This window comes from Lissotriton helveticus, chromosome 12, assembly GCF_964261635.1.
Source record: "Lissotriton helveticus chromosome 12, aLisHel1.1, whole genome shotgun sequence".
Classification (NCBI taxonomy): domain Eukaryota; kingdom Metazoa; phylum Chordata; class Amphibia; order Caudata; family Salamandridae; genus Lissotriton; species Lissotriton helveticus.
Window position 1 is genome coordinate 132,810,379 of NC_136073.1, and position 16,736 is coordinate 132,827,114.

Genomic DNA, 16,736 nt, shown 5'->3' on the forward strand with positions numbered 1-16,736 from the left:
CGCCATTAATCTCATTTGAGCTCCTTGTACCTGCTGCTGTTTTCTCCACACCTCATACTGCCTTTTCCCTCTTTCTCTCTTTCTCTGAGGTTGGTGGATACTTTCCAAAGCTTCTGATGCCCCAATGTTCCTTCATCTTGTTGTCAGACGTGAATTGGAAAAGCAACCAAATTAACAAGCCTTTACCACTCATACATGGCAGAGGTTTATACTTTAATTCAATGAGCTAAGAAAAGCGTGTTGTGGGGCCCCTACGAGCCATGGTGCTTGCTTCATCATAATTGGGCACGCAGTCATTAGCCACAGCTCTGATCATGGGTCACTGAGGTCAGTTTCAATAATTCCTCAAAAACCTATCCATGCAGTCCCCCCTAACTGTGTAGTTATCTTGCTTTACTGCTGTTTGTGTGATTAGCTGGGAGGAGCTCACGGCAGCATCCTCCCTATAAAAGTGTAGATGGACCGCTCCTTAACTTTTTCTTGCTTCACTTACAGATGGCTTGAGGAGGTACAGGGGAGATGCAGGTCTAATAGACAGAATAGAAGATCTGCGCCAGGTGTGTTTCTCTGCATTGGTGTCCCATCACAGGCCCACAAGTGTATGTGTGATCTTTGACTTCTGGCAGTTCACAAGCAGGCGGCCAGGAAATGGTTTCAGCCTATCAACCACTGAGGAGACAAAGCCTTTGTATAAGCAATGAGGAAGCAATGAACACATTCAGCCTATCACAGGAGTTCCCTGAGTGTTCCGAATTATAAATTCTCCATGTCACTGTATGTTATTGAGCCCAAGTAGCTTGCCGTGATCGTATAGTGGTTAGTACTCTGCGTTGTGGCCGCAGCAACCTCGGTTCGAATCCGAGTCACGGCATTGTGGTTGGCAATGTCACGGCAGTTGGGTTTTTCTTTTACAGAATTACCAAATGTACCAGTTGTTTTTGTAAAATGTCTATTAAAAACAGATCCTTTAAAATATTTAAACGATCTAACGACAAATTATTTAAACACACATGATTATAAGATGTAGCCTTATTTTTGTTTTTAGGAGAGAATGTGCCTGCTGAAAAAAACATTCTTTTTAAAAAGTGCATTGCAGGATATCAGGAATTTGCTGTGGCACACCTTGAAAACTTTCATGCAGATTATTTGCACAAAACTTACAGTCAGTTGTTGTGGCCGAGTGGTTAAGGCGATGGACTAGAAATCCATTGGGGTCTCCCCGCGCAGGTTTGAATCCTGCCAACAACGAGAAACTTTTTAACATCGGCTACAATTTCAGAAGCTAACCTTTAGAATTTCTTCCATGTCAGTTTTATAAATAGGTGGCTTATTTTGGTGTCACTATTGCCCTTTCACATTTTTATTATCGCTACCCCTTTCATATCTTTGCTATAACTCTCGTCCTACATTAGCGCTGGTGCAAACACTTCAAATTATTATACCCTGGCTCTCTCAGTCATACCATTCATGCACTTGAAACTTACTTTACCAATAAAAGAAGCAAATAGAAAAATAAAACAAAAGTGCTTGCTGGATTAGGCAACACACTTCATAAAACTGCATTTTCTTTTCTATTCTCCCCGTGTTACAAGCTTAACTGCTCCCTGTGTAATTTCTCTTAGCCTGCTGTCCCAGGAAGAGAATTTTATCTACAGACTCTTTCCGTGTTTTTTCCTAGTCTTTCTTTCCTTTTTCTTAGATTTGTAACTGTTCCTTTACGTGCTCTATTTAGGCGCCATTAATCTCATTTGAGCTCCTTGTACCTGCTGCTGTTTTCTCCACACCTCATACTGCCTTTTCCCTCTTTCTCTCTTTCTCTGAGGTTGGTGGCTACTTTCCAAAGCTTCTGATGCCCCAATGTTCCTTCATCTTGTTGTCAGACGTGAATTGGAAAAGCAACCAAATTAACAAGCCTTTACCACTCATATATGGCAGAGGTTTATACTTTAATTGAGCTAAGAAAAGCGTGTTGTGGGGCCCCTACGAGCCATGGTGCTTGCTTCATCATAATTAGGCATGCAGTCATTAGCCACAGCTCTGATCATGGGTCACTGAGGTCAGTTTCAATAATTCCTCAAAAACTTAACCATGCAGTCCCCCCTAACTGTGTAGTTATCTTGCTTTACTGCTGTTTGTGTGATTAGCTGGGAGGAGCTCATGGCAGCATCCTCCCTATAAAAGTGTAGATGGACCGCTCCTTAACTCTTTCTTGCTTCACATACAGATGGCTTGAGGAGGTACAGGGGAGATGCAGGTCTGCTAGACAGTATAGAAGATCTGCGCCAGGTGTGTTTCTCTGCATTGGTATCCCATCACAGGCCCACAAGTGTATGTGTGATCTTTGACTCCTGGCAGTTCACAAGCAGGCGGCCAGGAAACAGTTTCAGCCTATCAACCACTGAGGAGACAAAGCCTTTGTATAAGGAATGAGGAAGCAATTAACACATTCAGCCTATCACAGGAGTTCCCTGAGTGTACCGAATTATAAATTCTCCATGTCACTGTATGTTATTGAGCCTAAGTAGCTCGCCGTGATCGTATAGTGGTTAGTACTCTGCGTTGTGGCCGCAGCAACCTCGGTTCAAATCCGAGACACGGCATTGTGGTTGGCAATGTCACGGCAGTTGGGTTTTTCTTTTACAGAATTACAAAATGTACCAGTTGTTTTTGTAAAATGTCTATTAAAAACAGATCCTTTAAAATATTTAAACGATCTAACGACAAATTATTTTAACACACATGATTATAAGATGTAGCTATATTGTACCTACTGACATAAATTATCGTTCTTGAACCTATTTGCGGTGGGGGAATGGAGCTCTCCCCCATGCCAATCAGAATGCAGATGAATGCAGTTGCAGTTGAGTGACCTGTATTGTGGCTGTCTAGAGGGAATGCACAAATGTAGCTGTCTCGCAGCCAAATCCAGACGTCAATTGGAGACAGGTTTTCAGGCAAATAGAGCAGTAAGTGCAGAGAAATGCTCACTCTCTAAAAATGGCATTTATAAAGTAGTAAAGTTAAATCCAACCTCATCAGTAAATAGGATTTATCAATAAATAAATAAAGCTTCTCCTCTCTGATATGGAATTACCCCCCAAAAAGTATAAGGGAATACCCAATGCTAACCTACGAGAGGGGCAGACCTCACAGTAGTGAAAAATGTAATAGACTGTTTTGTACTACCAGGACATGCAAACTACCACAGTACATGTCTTACCTTTTACTTACATAGCATGATGCCCCTAGGACTACCTAGGGCCTACCTTTTGGTTAATTATATGTAATAAAATTGGAGTTTAAGGCTTGGCAAGTAGTTTTAAATGGCAAGTCGAAGTGGCAGTACACTGCAGCACAGGCACTGCAGTAGCAGGCTTGAGACAGGTTTGAAATGATACTTTTTTGGGCGGCACAATCAGTTCCTGGGTATATGGTATACCACTTTACAAGGGGCTTTCAAGTCAATGAAATCTGTCAGTCAGGTATACTCCAATTACACACATGATTAGGGAAGAAGCACGTTCACTTCAGCACTGATTAGTAGCAATAAAGTGATCAGAGTCCTAAGGCCAACAAAAAGATACAGCAAAATGCGTAGGTGAAAGGCAATAAGGTAGGGTTGAGGCCACCTTAAGAATGCAAGGTCTAACAAAAACAAACTAAGGATAACATGAGTAAAACATCAGGTTTCTCTACGGCATTTGGTGAGACAAGTGTGCCTTCTTTTATCTTCCATAAATGCAATCTTTCCCCGACCCCTTTATTATATAGCTCTTCAAGTAAAAAAGATAAAGCACTTACAAAGGAGCCTCAAATACTCAAAGATGGTAGACTTCTGTAATATGGGCCATAGACTAAAAGCAGCACGAAAACAGAGTGCAATAGGGTCCCAAAAACTTGAGTGCCACATGAGAGTATGCATGAAAGCCTATCCTTTTCCAAACTAGAGATATACTCATGCAATTTTTGTTTTTAGGAGAGAATGTGCCTGCTGAAAAATACATTATTTTAAAAAAGTGCATTGCAGAATCCCAGGAATTTGCTGTGGGACACCTTGAAAACTTTCATACAGATTATTTGCACAAAACTTACAGTCAGTTGTTGTGGCCGAGTGGTTAAGGCGATGGACTAGAAATCCATTGTGGTCTCCCCGCGCAGGTTCGAATCCTGCCAACAACGAGTACCTTTTTAACATCGGCTACAATTTCAGAAGTTAACCTTTAGAATTTCTTCCATGTCAGTTTTATAAATAGGTGGCTTATTTTGGTGTCACTATTGCCCTTTCACATATTTATTATCGCTACCCCTTTCATATCTTTGCTATAACTCTCGTCCTACATTAGCGCTGGTGCAAACACTTCAAATTATTATACCCTGGCTCTCTCAGTCATACCATTCATGCACTTGAAACTTACTTTACCAATAAAAGAAGCAAATAGAAAAATAAAATAAAAGTGCTTGCTGGATTAGGCAAACACACTTCATAAAACTGCATTTTCTTTTCTATTCTCCCCGTGTTACAAGCTTAACTGCTCCCTGTGTAATTTCTCTTAGCCTGCTGTCCCAGGAAGAGAATTTTATCTACAGGCTCTTTCCATGTTTTTTTCCTAGTCTTTCTTTCCCTTTTCTTAGATTTGTAACTGTTCCTTTATGTGCTCTATTTAGGCGCCATTAATCTCATTTGAGCTCCTTGTACCTGCTGCTGTTTTCTCCACACCTCATACTGCCTTTTCCCTCTTTCTCTCTTTCTCTGAGGTTGGTGGCTACTTTCCAAAGCTTCTAATGCCCCAATGTTCCTTCATCTTGTTGTCAGGCGTGAATTGGAAAAGCAACCAAATTAACAAGCCTTTACCACTCATAGATGGCAGAGGTTTATACTTTAATTCAATGAGCTAAGAAAAGCGTGTTGTGGGGCCCCTACGAGCCATGGTGCTTGCTTCATCATAATTGGGCGCGCAGTCATTAGCCACAGCTCTGATCATGGGTCACTGAGGTCAGTTTCAATAATTCCTCAAAAACCTAACCATGCAGTCCCCCCTAACTGTATAGTTATCTTGCTTTACTGCTGTTTGTGTGATTAGCTGGGAGGAGCTCACGGCAGCATCCTCCCTATAAAAGTATAGATGGACCGCTCCTTAATTTTTTCTTGCTTCACATACAGATGGCTTGAGGAGGTACAGGGGAGATGCAGGTCTAATAGACAGAATAGAAGATCTGCGCCAGGTGTGTTTCTCTGCATTGGTGTCCCATCACAGGCCAACAAGTGTATGTGTGATCTTTGACTTCTGGCAGTTCACAAGCAGGCAACCAGGAAACGGTTTCAGCCTATCAACCACTGAGGAGACAAAGCCTTTGTATAAGGAATGAGGAAGCAATGAACACATTCAGCCTATCACTGGAGTTCCCTGAGTGTTTCGAATTATAAATTCTCCATGTCACTGTATGTTAATGAGCCCAAGTAGCTCGCCGTGATCGTATAGTGGTTAGTACTCTGCGTTGTGGCTGCAGCAACCTCGGTTTGAATCCGAGTCACGGCATTGTGGTTGGCAATGTCACAGCAGTTGGGTTTTTCTTTTACAGAATTACCAAATGTACCAGTTGTTTTTCTAAAATGTCTATTAAAAACAGATCCTTTAAAATATTTAAACGATTTAACGACAAATTATTTAAACACACATGATTATAAGATGTAGCCTTATTTTTGTTTTTAGGAGAGAATGTGCCTGCTGAAAAAAATATTATTTTTAAAAAGTGCATTGCAGGATATCAGGAATTTGCTGTGGCACACCTTGAAAACTTTCATGCAGATTATTTGCACAAAACTTACAGTCAGTTGTTGTGGCCGAGTGGTTAAGGCGATGGACTAGAAATCCATTGGGGTCTCCCCGCGCAGGTTCGAATCCTTCCAACAACGAGAAACTTTTTAACATCGGCTACAATTTCAGAAGTTAACCTTTAGAATTTCTTCCATGTCAGTTTTATAAATAGGTGGCTTATTTTGGTGTCACTATTGCCCTTTCACATATTTATTATCGCTACCCCTTTCATATCTTTGCTATAACTCTCGTCCTACATTAGCGCTGGTGCAAACACTTCAAATTATTATACCCTGGCTCTCTCAGTCATACCATTCATGCACTTGAAACTTACTTTACCAATAAAAGAAGCAAATAGAAAAATAAAACAAAAGTGCTTGCTGGATTAGGCAAACACACTTCATAAAACTGCATTTTCTTTTCTATTCTCCCCGTGTTACAAGCTTAACTGCTCCCTGTGTATTTTCTCTTAGCCTGCTGTCCCAGGAAGAGAATTTTATCTACAGGCTCTTTCCGTGTTTTTTTCCTAGTCTTTCTTTCCCTTTTCTTAGATTTGTAACTGTTCCTTTACGTGCTCTATTTAGGCGCCATTAATCTCATTTGAGCTCCTTGTACCTGCTGCTGTTTTCTCCACACCTCATACTGCCTTTTCCCTCTTTCTCTCTTTCTCTGAGGTTGGTGGCTACTTTCCAAAGCTTCTGATGCCCCAATGTTCCTTCATCTTGTTGTCAGACGTGAATTGGAAAAGCAACCAAATTAACAAGCCTTTACCACTCATATATGGCAGAGGTTTATACTTTAATTGAGCTAAGAAAAGCGTGTTGTGGGGCCCCTACGAGCCATGGTGCTTGCTTCATCATAATTAGGCATGCAGTCATTAGCCACAGCTCTGATCATGGGTCACTGAGGTCAGTTTCAATAATTCCTCAAAAACCTAACCATGCAGTCCCCCCTAACTGTGTAGTTATCTTGCTTTACTGCTGTTTGTGTGATTAGCTGGGAGGAGCTCACGGCAGCATCCTCCCTATAAAAGTGTAGATGGACCGCTCCTTAACTTTTTCTTGCTTCACATACAGATGGCTTGAGGAGGTACAGGGGAGATGCAGGTCTAATAGACAGAATAGAAGATCTGCGCCAGGTGTGTTTCTCTGCATTGGTGTCCCATCACAGGCCCACAAGTGTATGTGTGATCTTTGACTTCTGGCAGTTCACAAGCAGGCGGCCAGGAAATGGTTTCAGCCTATCAACCACTGAGGAGACAAAGCCTTTGTATAAGCAATGAGGAAGCAATGAACACATTCAGCCTATCACAGGAGTTTCTGAGTGTTCCGAATTATAAATTCTCCATGTCACTGTATGTTATTGAGCCCAAGTAGCTTGCCGTGATTGTATAGTGGTTAGTACTCTGCGTTGTGGCCGCAGCAACCTCGGTTCGAATCCGAGTCACGGCATTGTGGTTGGCAATGTCACGGCAGTTGGGTTTTTCTTTTACAGAATTACCAAATGTACCAGTTGTTTTTGTAAAATGTCTATTAAAAACAGATCCTTTTAAAATATTTAAACGATCTAACGACAAATTATTTAAACACACATGATTATAAGATGTAGCCTTATTTTTGTTTTTAGGAGAGAATGTGCCTGCTGAAAAAAACATTATTTTTAAAAAGTGCATTGCAGGATATCAGGAATTTGCTGTGGCACACCTTGAAAACTTTCATGCAGATTATTTGCACAAAACTTACAGTCAGTTGTTGTGGCCGAGTGGTTAAGGCGATGGACTAGAAATCCATTGGGGTCTCCCCGCGCAGGTTCGAATCCTTCCAACAACGAGAAACTTTTTAACATCGGCTACAATTTCAGAAGTTAACCTTTAGAATTTCTTCCATGTCAGTTTTATAAATAGGTGGCTTATTTTGGTGTGACTATTGCCCTTTCACATATTTATTATCGCTACCCCTTTCATATCTTTGCTATAACTCTCGTCCTACATTAGCGCTGGTGCAAACACTTCAAATTATTATACCCTGGCTCTCTCAGTCATACCATTCATGCACTTGAAACTTACTTTACCAATAAAAGAAGCAAATAGAAAAATAAAACAAAAGTGCTTGCTGGAGTAGGCAACACACTTCATAAAACTGCATTTTCTTTTCTATTCTCCCCGTGTTACAAGCTTAACTGCTCCCTGTGTAATTTCTCTTAGCCTGCTGTCCCAGGAAGAGAATTTTATCTACAGGCTCTTTCCGTGTTTTTTTCCTAGTCTTTCTTTCCTTTTTCTTAGATTTGTAACTGTTCCTTTACGTGCTCTATTTAGGCGCCATTAATCTCATTTGAGCTCCTTGTACCTGCTGCTGTTTTCTCCACACCTCATACTGCCTTTTCCCTCTTTCTCTCTTTCTCTGAGGTTGGTGGCTACGTTCCAAAGCTTCTGATGCCCCAATGTTCCTTCATCTTGTTGTCAGACGTGAATTGGAAAAGCAACCAAATTAACAAGCCTTTACCACTCATATATGGCAGAGGTTTATACTTTAATTGAGCTAAGAAAAGCGTGTTGTGGGGCCCCTACGAGCCATGGTGCTTGCTTCATCATAATTAGGCATGCAGTCATTAGCCACAGCTCTGATCATGGGTCACTGAGGTCAGTTTCAATAATTCCTCAAAAACCTAACCATGCAGTCCCCCCTAACTGTGTAGTTATCTTGCTTTACTGCTGTTTGTGTGATTAGCTGGGAGGAGCTCATGGCAGCATCCTCCCTATAAAAGTGTAGATGGACCGCTCCTTAACTCTTTCTTGCTTCACATACAGATGGCTTGAGGAGGTACAGGGGAGATGCAGGTCTACTAGACAGTATAGAAGATCTGCGCCAGGTGTGTTTCTCTGCATTGGTATCCCATCACAGGCCCACAAGTGTATGTGTGATCTTTGACTCCTGGCAGTTCACAAGCAGGCGGCCAGGAAACAGTTTCAGCCTATCAACCACTGAGGAGACAAAGCCTTTGTATAAGGAATGAGGAAGCAATTAACACATTCAGCCTATCACAGGAGTTCCCTGAGTGTACCGAATTATAAATTCTCCATGTCACTGTATGTTATTGAGCCCAAGTAGCTCGCCGTGATCGTATAGTGCAGGTTAGTACTCTGCGTTGTGGCCGCAGCAACCTTGGTTCGAATCCGAGTCACGGCATTGTGGTTGGCAATGTCACGGCAGTTGGGTTTTTCTTTTACAGAATTACAAAATGTACCAGTTGTTTTTGTAAAATGTCTATTAAAAACAGATCCTTTAAAATATTTAAACGATCTAACGACAAATTATTTTAACACACATGATTATAAGATGTAGCTATATTGTACCTACTGACATAAATTATCGTTCTTGAACCTATTTGCGGTTGGGGAATGGAGCTCTCCCCCATGCCAATCAGAATGCACATGAATGCAGTTGCAGTTGAGTGACCTGTATTGTGGCTGTCTAGAGGGAATGCACAAATGTAGCTGTCTCGCAGCCCAATCCAGACGTCAATTGGAGACAGGTTTTCAGGCAAATAGAGCTGTAAGTGCAGAGAAATGCTCACTCTCTAAAAATGGCATTTATAAAGTAGTAAAGTTAAATCCAACCTCACCAGTAAATAGGATTTATCAATAAATAAATAAAGCTTCTCCTCTCTGATATGGAATTACCCCCCAAAAAGTATAAGGGAATACCCAATGCTAACCTACGAGAGGGGCAGACCTCACAGTAGTGAAAAATGTAATAGACTGTTTTGTACTACCAGGACATGCAAACTACCACAGTACATGTCTTACCTTTTACTTACATAGCATGATGCCCCTAGGACTACCTAGGGCCTACCTTTTGGTTAATTATATGTAATAAAATTGGAGTTTAAGGCTTGGCAAGTAGTTTTAAATGGCAAGTCGAAGTGGCAGTATACTGCAGCACAGGCACTGCAGTAGCAGGCTTGAGACAGGTTTGAAATGATACTTTTTTGGGCGGCACAATCAGTTCCTGGGTATATGGTATACCACTTTACAAGGGGCTTTCAAGTCAATGAAATCTGTCAGTCAGGTATACTCCAATTACACACATGATTTGGGAAGAAGCACGTTCACTTCAGCACTGATTAGTAGCAATAAAGTGATCAGAGTCCTAAGGCCAACAAAAAGATACAGCAAAATGCGTAGGTGAAAAGCAATAAGGTAGGGTTGAGGCCACCTTAAGAATGCAAGGTCTAACAAAAACAAACTAAGGATAACATGAGTAAAACATCAGGTTTCTCTACGGCATTTGGTGAGACAAGTGTGCCTTCTTTTATCTTCCATAAATGCAATCTTTCCCTGACCCCTTTATTATATAGCTCTTCAAGTAAAAAAGATAAAGCACTTACAAAGGAGCCTCAAATACTCAAAGATGGTAGACTTCTGTAATATGGGCCATAGACTAAAAGCAGCACGAAAACTTGAGTGCCACATGAGAGTATGCATGAAAGCCTATCCTTTTCCAACCTAGAGATATACTCATGCAATTTTTGTTTTTAGGAGAGAATGTGCCTGCTGAAAAAAACATTCTTTTTAAAAAGTGCATTGCAGAATACCAGGAATTTGCTTTGGGACACCTTGAAAACTTTAATACAGATTATTTGCACAAAACTTACAGTCAGTTGTTGTGGCCGAGTGGTTAAGGCGATGGACTAGAAATCCATTGGGGTCTCCCCGCGCAGGATCGAATCCTGCCAACAACGAGAAACTTTTTAACATCGGCTACAATTTCAGAAGTTAACCTTTAGAATTTCTTCCATGTCAGTTTTATAAATAGGTGGCTTATTTTGGTGTCACTATTGCCCTTTCACATATTTATTATCGCTACCCCTTTCATATCTTTGCTATAACTCTCGTCCTACATTAGCGCTGGTGCAAACACTTCAAATTATTATACCCTGGCTCTCTCAGTCATACCATTCATGCACTTGAAACTTACTTTACCAATAAAAGAAGCAAATAGAAAAATAAAATAAAAGTGCTTGCTGGATTAGGCAAACACACTTCATAAAACTGCATTTTCTTTTCTATTCTCCCCGTGTTACAAGCTTAACTGCACCCTGTGTAATTTCTCTTAGCCTGCTGTCCCAGGAAGAGAATTTTATCTACAGGCTCTTTCCGTGTTTTTTTCCTAGTCTTTCTTTCCCTTTTCTTAGATTTGTAACTGTTCCTTTATGTGCTCTATTTAGGCGCCATTAATCTCATTTGAGCTCCTTGTACCTGCTGCTGTTTTCTCCACACCTCATACTGCCTTTTCCCTCTTTCTCTCTTTCTCTGAGGTTGGTGGCTACTTTCCAAAGCTTCTGATGCCCCAATGTTCCTTCATCTTGTTGTCAGACGTGAATTGGAAAAGCAACCAAATTAACAAGCCTTTACCACTCATACATGGCAGAGGTTTATACTTTAATTCAATGAGCTAAGAAAAGCGTGTTGTGGGGCCCCTACGAGCCATGGTGCTTGCTTCATCATAATTGGGCGCGCAGTCATTAGCCACAGCTCTGATCATGGGTCACTGAGGTCAGTTTCAATAATGCCTCAAAAACCTAACCATGCAGTCCCCCCTAACTGTATAGTTATCTTGCTTTACTGCTGTTTGTATGATTAGCTGGGAGGAGCTCACGGCAGCATCCTCCCTATAAAAGTATAGATGGACCGCTCCTTAACTTTTTCTTGCTTCACATACAGATGGCTTGAGGAGGTACAGGGGAGATGCAGGTCTAATAGACAGAATAGAAGATCTGCGCCAGGTGTATTTCTCTGCATTGGTGTCCCATCACAGGCCCACAAGTGTATGTGTGATCTTTGACTTCTGGCAGTTCACAAGCAGGCGGCCAGGAAACGGTTTCAGCCTATCAACCACTGAGGAGACAAAGCCTTTGTATAAGGAATGAGGAAGCAATGAACACATTCAGCCTATCACAGGAGTTCCCTGAGTGTACCGAATTATAAATTCTCCATGTCACTGTATGTTATTGAGCCCAAGTAGCTCGCCATGATCGTATAGTGGTTAGTACTCTGCGTTGTGGCCGCAGCAACCTCGGTTCAAATCCGAGACACGGCATTGTGGTTGGCAATGTCACGGCAGTTGGGTTTTTCTTTTACAGAATTACAAAATGTACCAGTTGTTTTTGTAAAATGTCTATTAAAAACAGATCCTTTAAAATATTTAAACGATCTAACGGCAAATTATTTAAACACACATGATTATAAGATGTAGCCTTATTTTTGTTTTTAGGAGAGAATGTGCCTGCTGAAAAAAACATTATTTTTAAAAAGTGCATTGCAGGATATCAGGAACTTTCTGTGGGACACCTTGAAAACTTTCATACAGATTATTTGCACAAAACTTGCAGTCAGTTGTTGTGGCCGAGTGGTTAAGGCGATGGACTAGAAATCCATTGGGGTCCCCCCGCGCAGGTTCGAATCCTGCCAACAACGAGAAACTTTTTAACATCGGCTACAATTTCAGAAGCTAACCTTCAGAATTTCTTCCATGTCAGTTTTATAAATAGGTGGCTTATTTTGGTGTCACTATTGCCCTTTCACATATTTATTATCGCTACCCCTTTCATATCTTTGCTATAACTCTCGTCCTACATTAGCGCTGGTGCAAACACTTCAAATTATTATACCCTGGCTCTCTCAGTCATACCATTCATGCACTTGAAACTTACTTTACCAATAAAAGAAGCAAATAGAAAAATAAAACAAAAGTGCTTGCTGGATTAGGCAACACACTTCATAAAACTGCATTTTCTTTTCTATTCTCCCCGTGTTACAAGCTTAACTGCTCCCTGTGTAATTTCTCTTAGCCTGCTGTCCCAGGAAGAGAATTTTATCTACAGGCTCTTTCCGTGTTTTTTTCCTAGTCTTTCTTTCCTTTTTCTTAGATTTGTAACTGTTCCTTTACGTGCTCTATTTAGGCGCCATTAATCTCATTTGAGCTCCTTGTACCTGCTGCTGTTTTCTCCACACCTCATACTGCCTTTTCCCTCTTTCTCTCTTTCTCTGAGGTTGGTGGCTACTTTCCAAAGCTTCTGATGCCCCAATGTTCCTTCATCTTGTTGTCAGACGTGAATTGGAAAAGCAACCAAATTAACAAGCCTTTACCACTCATATATGGCAGAGGTTTATACTTTAATTGAGCTAAGAAAAGCGTGTTGTGGGGCCCCTACGAGCCATGGTGCTTGCTTCATCATAATTAGGCATGCAGTCATTAGCCACAGCTCTGATCATGGGTCACTGAGGTCAGTTTCAATAATTCCTCAAAAACCTAACCATGCAGTCCCCCCTAACTGTGTAGTTATCTTGCTTTACTGCTGTTTGTGTGATTAGCTGGGAGGAGCTCATGGCAGCATCCTCCCTATAAAAGTGTAGATGGACCGCTCCTTAACTCTTTCTTGCTTCACATACAGATGGCTTGAGGAGGTACAGGGGAGATGCAGGTCTACTAGACAGTATAGAAGATCTGCGCCAGGTGTGTTTCTCTGCATTGGTATCCCATCACAGGCCCACAAGTGTATGTGTGATCTTTGACTCCTGGCAGTTCACAAGCAGGCGGCCAGGAAACAGTTTCAGCCTATCAACCACTGAGGAGACAAAGCCTTTGTATAAGGAATGAGGAAGCAATTAACACATTCAGCCTATCACAGGAGTTCCCTGAGTGTACCGAATTATAAATTCTCCATGTCACTGTATGTTATTGAGCCCAAGTAGCTCGCCGTGATCGTATAGTGGTTAGTACTCTGCGTTGTGGCCGCAGCAACCTTGGTTCGAATCCGAGTCACGGCATTGTGGTTGGCAATGTCACGGCAGTTGGGTTTTTCTTTTACAGAATTACAAAATGTACCAGTTGTTTTTGTAAAATGTCTATTAAAAACAGATCCTTTAAAATATTTAAACGATCTAACGACAAATTATTTTAACACACATGATTATAAGATGTAGCTATATTGTACCTACTGACATAAATTATCGTTCTTGAACCTATTTGCGGTTGGGGAATGGAGCTCTCCCCCATGCCAATCAGAATGCACATGAATGCAGTTGCAGTTGAGTGACCTGTATTGTGGCTGTCTAGAGGGAATGCACAAATGTAGCTGTCTCGCAGCCCAATCCAGACGTCAATTGGAGACAGGTTTTCAGGCAAATAGAGCTGTAAGTGCAGAGAAATGCTCACTCTCTAAAAATGGCATTTATAAAGTAGTAAAGTTAAATCCAACCTCACCAGTAAATAGGATTTATCAATAAATAAATAAAGCTTCTCCTCTCTGATATGGAATTACCCCCCAAATAGTATAAGGGAATACCCAATGCTAACCTACGAGAGGGGCAGACCTCACAGTAGTGAAAAATGTAATAGACTGTTTTGTACTACCAGGACATGCAAACTAGCACAGTACATGTCTTACCTTTTACTTACATAGCATGATGCCCCTAGGACTACCTAGGGCCTACCTTTTGGTTAATTATATGTAATAAAATTGGAGTTTAAGGCTTGGCAAGTAGTTTTAAATGGCAAGTCGAAGTGGCAGTACACTGCAGCACAGGCACTGCAGTAGCAGGCTTGAGACAGGTTTGAAATGATACTTTTTTGGGCGGCACAATCAGTTCCTGGGTATATGGTATACCACTTTACAAGGGGCTTTCAAGTCAATGAAATCTGTCAGTCAGGTATACTCCAATTACACACATGATTTGGGAAGAAGCACGTTCACTTCAGCACTGATTAGTAGCAATAAAGTGATCAGAGTCCTAAGGCCAACAAAAAGATACAGCAAAATGCGTAGGTGAAAAGCAATAAGGTAGGGTTGAGGCCACCTTAAGAATGCAAGGTCTAACAAAAACAAACTAAGGATAACATGAGTAAAACATCAGGTTTCTCTACGGCATTTGGTGAGACAAGTGTGCCTTCTTTTATCTTCCATAAATGCAATCTTTCCCTGACCCCTTTATTATATAGCTCTTCAAGTAAAAAAGATAAAGCACTTACAAAGGAGCCTCAAATACTCAAAGATGGTAGACTTCTGTAATATGGGCCATAGACTAAAAGCAGCACGAAAACTTGAGTGCCACATGAGAGTATGCATGAAAGCCTATCCTTTTCCAACCTAGAGATATACTCATGCAATTTTTGTTTTTAGGAGAGAATGTGCCTGCTGAAAAAAACATTCTTTTTAAAAAGTGCATTGCAGAATACCAGGAATTTGCTTTGGGACACCTTGAAAACTTTCATACAGATTATTTGCACAAAACTTACAGTCAGTTGTTGTGGCCGAGTGGTTAAGGCGATGGACTAGAAATCCATTTGGGTCTCCCCGCGCAGGTTCGAATCCTGCCAACAACGAGATACTTTTTAACATCGGCTACAATTTCAGAAGTTAACCTTTAGAATTTCTTCCATGTCAGTTTTATAAATAGGTGGCTTATTTTGGTGTCACTATTGCCCTTTCACATATTTATTATCGCTACCCCTTTCATATCTTTGCTATAACTCTCGTCCTACATTAGCGCTGGTGCAAACACTTCAAATTATTATACCCTGGCTCTCTCAGTCATACCATTCATGCACTTGAAACTTACTTTACCAATAAAAGAAGCAAATAGAAAAATAAAATAAAAGTGCTTGCTGGATTAGGCAAACACACTTCATAAAACTGCATTTTCTTTTCTATTCTCCCCGTGTTACAAGCTTAACTGCACCCTGTGTAATTTCTCTTAGCCTGCTGTCCCAGGAAGAGAATTTTATCTACAGGCTCTTTCCGTGTTTTTTTCCTAGTCTTTCTTTCCCTTTTCTTAGATTTGTAACTGTTCCTTTATGTGCTCTATTTAGGCGCCATTAATCTCATTTGAGCTCCTTGTACCTGCTGCTGTTTTCTCCACACCTCATACTGCCTTTTCCCTCTTTCTCTCTTTCTCTGAGGTTGGTGGCTACTTTCCAAAGCTTCTGATGCCCCAATGTTCCTTCATCTTGTTGTCAGACGTGAATTGGAAAAGCAACCAAATTAACAAGCCTTTACCACTCATACATGGCAGAGGTTTATACTTTAATTCAATGAGCTAAGAAAAGCGTGTTGTGGGGCCCCTACGAGCCATGGTGCTTGCTTCATCATAATTGGGCGCGCAGTCATTAGCCACAGCTCTGATCATGGGTCACTGAGGTCAGTTTCAATAATGCCTCAAAAACCTAACCATGCAGTCCCCCCTAACTGTATAGTTATCTTGCTTTACTGCTGTTTGTATGATTAGCTGGGAGGAGCTCACGGCAGCATCCTCCCTATAAAAGTATAGATGGACCGCTCCTTAACTTTTTCTTGCTTCACATACAGATGGCTTGAGGAGGTACAGGGGAGATGCAGGTCTAATAGACAGAATAGAAGATCTGCGCCAGGTGTATTTCTCTGCATTGGTGTCCCATCACAGGCCCACAAGTGTATGTGTGATCTTTGACTTCTGGCAGTTCACAAGCAGGCGGCCAGGAAACGGTTTCAGCCTATCAACCACTGAGGAGACAAAGCCTTTGTATAAGGAATGAGGAAGCAATGAACACATTCAGCCTATCACAGGAGTTCCCTGAGTGTACCGAATTATAAATTCTCCATGTCACTGTATGTTATTGAGCCCAAGTAGCTCGCCATGATCGTATAGTGGTTAGTACTCTGCGTTGTGGCCGCAGCAACCTCGGTTCAAATCCGAGACACGGCATTGTGGTTGGCAATGTCACGGCAGTTGGGTTTTTCTTTTACAGAATTACAAAATGTACCAGTTGTTTTTGTAAAATGTCTATTAAAAACAGATCCTTTAAAATATTTAAACGATCTAACGGCAAATTATTTAAACACACATGATTATAAGATGTAGCCTTATTTTTGTTTTTAGGAGAG

At 41.2% G+C, this 16,736-nt stretch overlaps 10 non-coding genes across 10 annotated transcripts; all 10 read left to right on the top strand.

Moving 5' to 3' along the window:
- The first annotated feature begins 799 nt into the window (after window positions 1-799).
- On the top strand, window positions 800-871 carry TRNAH-GUG (transfer RNA histidin (anticodon GUG)). Its single transcript has one exon. It is a non-coding gene; the product is annotated as a tRNA-His (tRNA).
- Window positions 872-1,166: 295 nt separating this feature from the next.
- On the top strand, window positions 1,167-1,248 carry TRNAS-AGA (transfer RNA serine (anticodon AGA)). The gene has a single exon. It is a non-coding gene; the product is annotated as a tRNA-Ser (tRNA).
- A 2,849-nt stretch (window positions 1,249-4,097) lies between these two features.
- Window positions 4,098-4,179, top strand: TRNAS-AGA (transfer RNA serine (anticodon AGA)). The gene has a single exon. It is a non-coding gene; the product is annotated as a tRNA-Ser (tRNA).
- A 1,653-nt stretch (window positions 4,180-5,832) lies between these two features.
- Window positions 5,833-5,914, top strand: TRNAS-AGA (transfer RNA serine (anticodon AGA)). Its single transcript has one exon. It is a non-coding gene; the product is annotated as a tRNA-Ser (tRNA).
- Window positions 5,915-7,195: 1,281 nt separating this feature from the next.
- On the top strand, window positions 7,196-7,267 carry TRNAH-GUG (transfer RNA histidin (anticodon GUG)). The gene has a single exon. It is a non-coding gene; the product is annotated as a tRNA-His (tRNA).
- A 296-nt stretch (window positions 7,268-7,563) lies between these two features.
- Window positions 7,564-7,645, top strand: TRNAS-AGA (transfer RNA serine (anticodon AGA)). Its single transcript has one exon. It is a non-coding gene; the product is annotated as a tRNA-Ser (tRNA).
- Window positions 7,646-10,474: 2,829 nt separating this feature from the next.
- On the top strand, window positions 10,475-10,556 carry TRNAS-AGA (transfer RNA serine (anticodon AGA)). Its single transcript has one exon. It is a non-coding gene; the product is annotated as a tRNA-Ser (tRNA).
- A 1,653-nt stretch (window positions 10,557-12,209) lies between these two features.
- TRNAS-AGA (transfer RNA serine (anticodon AGA)) lies at window positions 12,210-12,291 on the top strand. The gene has a single exon. It is a non-coding gene; the product is annotated as a tRNA-Ser (tRNA).
- Window positions 12,292-13,572: 1,281 nt separating this feature from the next.
- Window positions 13,573-13,644, top strand: TRNAH-GUG (transfer RNA histidin (anticodon GUG)). Its single transcript has one exon. It is a non-coding gene; the product is annotated as a tRNA-His (tRNA).
- Window positions 13,645-15,117: 1,473 nt separating this feature from the next.
- TRNAS-AGA (transfer RNA serine (anticodon AGA)) lies at window positions 15,118-15,199 on the top strand. The gene has a single exon. It is a non-coding gene; the product is annotated as a tRNA-Ser (tRNA).
- Window positions 15,200-16,736: the final 1,537 nt, after the last annotated feature.